Here is a 4,313-nt window from a genome sequence, read left to right as displayed (position 1 = left end):
GCGCTAAGGACTTTAAGCAAACATTACGTAAGGAACATAATAATAATAATAATAATAATAATAATAATAATAATAATAATAATAATAATAATAATAATTATAAAAACAATATATAATTATAATAAAAACCTTCCCAAAATCCTTTGCAACTGAAAAATCGTCAATGCCAAATAACTTGGTCAATTTGAAGTCAGCAGGAGTAGTACGTCGTATAGAAATAACTCTTACCATAAACTACTTATTGTATAAGTAGTAGGTTGATGACGTCATTAGTCACGTGACTTTGCTCAGAAGTTCGTTTTTGCTCACTGTGACGAAAATAGTTTATTACTAAAAAAGCAGTCATTGCAGTTTGAAGCACATTGGTGTGAGGCATTTCGGACTGCCCAGGTACCGAACAAAATATCAAAATTAAGGTAGCTATGCACAATTTTCAAAAAATGGGAGTCTGGGTACAAGTGCGTATCTGGCGTTGCATTAAATGCGAGGTAATAAGAAATTACATGTTGGTAGATAATTATATGTGAAGTAGTTTTTAATTAATCCCATTGTTATGACGTCATCGATCACGTGACCAGAACGGATCACATTTTTAAATTCGCTTGATAACTTTACTAGAACCTCTCTCTTAGGATCTTTTTGAGCAAAGTTGTAGTTTTTTAAATAGTGTTTTGAAAAATGGCCATTATTACTTTTTCGTGAAAAAGTACGGTAGTAAAAAATACAATTGAAAAGTTTGTTGGCTTCCTACTCAACGACCATTTGCATTTGAAATAAAAGAAAATTTTGCCAAAAGGCTTGAGTGTATGCTCTTTATTATAGCGTGATCAGTTTCTTTTCATTGTAATTGCTTTGAGCGAGGTTGAATGTAATTTCTTTCAGACAAAGGAGTGGCGCTTGGGGAGAGTTTAAGCTGTGTCCCCCCTAGTCCCCCCTGCTTGCGGATTCCCCGCGGTCCGTATTGCGGGCGCATTTTCAAAATGGCGTCGATCTAGTGTTTTGATTTTCGAGTTCTATAGGATAGTTTTGTCAATGTTCTTTCTTCTTGACGCGATCACGAGTCCCGAAACAAAGGGTATTCGATATCCTTTATTTGTATTCCCGATACTGGAGAAGAATATGGAATGAGGAGAAACGGTGGAAGCTTTTCGCACAAACATTTCTAACAGAGACTTCAGGTCAGCGTTTCTCATTGTACTATAATTTCATTTTGAAGACTGGCTTAAGCTTATGTCTTCGGCGTTTACGTGAAGATTAATAAAAGTGCTAAAGATAGACTGAATCGTACTAAAACTAAGCTGGTCTTAGCTCACTGGAATTAAAGCCGAAAAGATCTTGTAGATTTTGAGGCGATGGTGTTATAGTAATGTCACTCAGTTCGTCGAGGCATGTAATTGTTATTTATATTTGTCATCTGAATGTTAAGCTACTTCAATTTAATAAGAATCGCATCCTTTAATTATTTATACGTGAGGAAATGTTTGTCAAAATATTGACCATGTGGTCATTTCCGGCCGCAAAGAAATAAATGAGACCATTTCTGAAGTTTAAATTTCTATCTTTCCATGATGTGTATTGTATTGCCAGCCATAGATTGACGTTTCTTTTGCATTTTGTTGTATACAGGTAATTTGTGGGATTATTAGAATGTCTAATTTGTAAACAGGATTTACAGAATTCTGAACTGAGGACTTTCTGAATTGCTGGTGAGTTAAACTATGGATTATAACAAGTTCAGGCAGTTATTGATCTCTTCAGCCAATCTCAGCAATTTCCATCCTCCTCTCTTCACACATTCACTACCTGAGACATTTTTAAAAGATCTACTTTTTGACCAGACATTTGCCTATGTTATAAAAAAGCTGTTTGACATTTTTTTAAGGCATGTATTTTCAGTTGTTGGATGGCCTTCAGTAGCATTTAAAACTACAGCTAGCAATGTAAAAAATTCAGATGAAGACTGACATTTTTTTTCTGCAAAATTATGATTAATGAAAGGAAGGGTGCAAAGAAAATTGATTTCTTCCTGGCCTGACCCATGTAGACTGTGCAAGGTGAAACCATTACAGTGGAACCCCGATATAACGATATGCCAAGGGGGCAGTAAAATTGTATCGTTATATCGAGGAATCGTTATATCGGGGTTCCGTCCCATACATTTTACTATTGCTGGGACATAACATATTCATCGTTATATCGGGAATATCGTTATATCGAAGATCGTTATATCGGGGTTCCACTGTATATGCTTGCCCAAAGTCCCATGTTTCTCTGGAAAGATCAACAACAACAAATAAAAATCCATAAATGTCATTTGGCTATCTAGCAAGTGGAAAAAATTATTGAATCCACTAGCCCAACATGAAAGCAGTCAGTTTTTTTTTTTTCACACACTGAAAAAGGCCATTCAATATACAGTCTGCATGCTGGAAAATAGCAATTTCATCAAAATAAACAGTTTTTGTTTGTTTTGTTTCTATTTACAGGTGACTTGAAGAGTGCAATGGCATTTCTCTTAGTCAAAATGAACTCAAAAATACACATTGTGTTAATGTAATAAAATTGTCACATGATTGATTCCCACATGTTGCCAGTTTAAACCTGAATATACTTTAGTGACATTTATAGCTATTTTATATGTAATATGAACATCCCAGAACCCAATAAGGCTACATGTGAATACTGACACTTTATTACATGTAAGTTTTGAAACCATTCTGGGTTCATGACAAAACTATTTTGTTTTGGCATGATTGTAGATTACCCCGGCACTTTTTTGCATAACTGAAATGACTGCCACTGCAGTCCGCAGTCACCATACAAATATCAAAAATTATTTCATGCTGAACTGATTTTAATGTCACCGCAGTCCACGGTCCATCAGGTAGTGAATGTGTCTGCCACCGTGGTGCGCAGTCCCATAGTGAACATATGGGACAGAATGTTTTGTGTTTAGAGAGGCCTACTTATTCATTTCGGTTAGCCTAAAATGCACTTTGGTTAGCCTGTTCACGGTTAGCTATCTATATTTGTAAGGGCAACACTATATATTGTTAACATGTAGAATTCTGGGTACACCACGGACTGCGATTTGGTTGCTTGCGGTTAGCCTTTATATTGTGTTCAGGATATCTACTGTTCTTAAATCCACTACGGGACTGCGGACCAGGGTGGCAGGCGATTATAACATTTACTAGCATTTCTTAGAAACGACTACGGGACTACGGGCCCTGGTGGCAGGCGATTAGCAGACTTTGTATTATTTTCAAATAAAACACTATGGGACTGTAGACCGCGGTGGCAGGCAATTATAACAATTAAATCCAATTTTGATCAATGGACTGCATGACTGCGGACTGCATTATGAGTGAAATATAACTTAACAACAAAATTTCACTGCGGACTGTGGACCACGGGAGCAGATGAATAATGGCGGGGTATTCTACAATTGCTCCTTTGTTTCAATAAAAATAATGAAATTACAGAGAATTTACGAAATTATTATCGCAGACCATAAATTTACTCTAGCACAGGCTTAAGTGTCTTCAATAGTGTAAAGGTCGGGACAACTTATGCGACTTGACAGGTCGCGGCGACAAGTCGCTCCATGTGTACTGCTTACAACTACGTCGCTGCAACAAGGTGTTTGTTTGGTGCACGAACAGCTAATTTGGAAGAGGGGGAATGCAAACTAGTTTTCCATATTCAATATGGCGAAAATACATGACGCGCTCTCAAACCAGTTTGAATTCGTGCAACACGTCGCAGGGACAAAATTCTGTTGCAGCGACACAGTTTGTCGCATGTCACACTAGGCGACTGTCGCCGCGCCGTGTTGCAGCGACATGTCGCCTAGTGTGTCCAGACCTTAATGGCAGTTTAATTATAATGTGTGGTTCCAAAAATATCCAAACCTACCCCAAGATTGGACTCTTCCGACCCCCTGGAACTTTCAGTTTAGCTTCATACTTTATTTTAAAAATTTGGGCTATTGCGCCCTCCCTCCCCTTCGGAATTTCCATTGACCATGCTTGGGGTGAGTATCAAATTTTTTGGAACCGCACAATGTAGGCATTTACTTATAAAAGTACTGTAAGCTGCAGATTTATTCAGACTAATCTATTTTTTAACCTTTTCACATTTTCCTGTTTTCTATGGAATATATAATTATATATTGTTTTTACCGGTTTCACTTGTAATAATAATAATAATAATAATAATGATGATGATGATGATGATGATGATGATGATGATGATGATGATGATGATGATGATGATGATGGTGATGATGATGATGATGATGATGATGATGA

General features: G+C 36.9%; 1 long non-coding RNA gene across 1 annotated transcript; it reads left to right on the top strand.

Moving 5' to 3' along the window:
- The first annotated feature begins 936 nt into the window (after positions 1 to 936).
- On the top strand, positions 937 to 3,208 carry LOC144639654 (uncharacterized). Its single transcript, XR_013568191.1, has 3 exons — positions 937 to 1,178; positions 1,627 to 1,706; positions 2,487 to 3,208. It is a non-coding gene; the product is annotated as an uncharacterized LOC144639654 (long non-coding RNA).
- Positions 3,209 to 4,313: the final 1,105 nt, after the last annotated feature.

Source organism: Oculina patagonica, unplaced genomic scaffold (genome assembly GCF_052425735.1).
Source record: "Oculina patagonica isolate OP01 unplaced genomic scaffold, crgOcupat unplaced1157, whole genome shotgun sequence".
Classification (NCBI taxonomy): domain Eukaryota; kingdom Metazoa; phylum Cnidaria; class Anthozoa; order Scleractinia; family Oculinidae; genus Oculina; species Oculina patagonica.
This window is presented reverse-complemented; position numbering and strand designations above follow the sequence as displayed.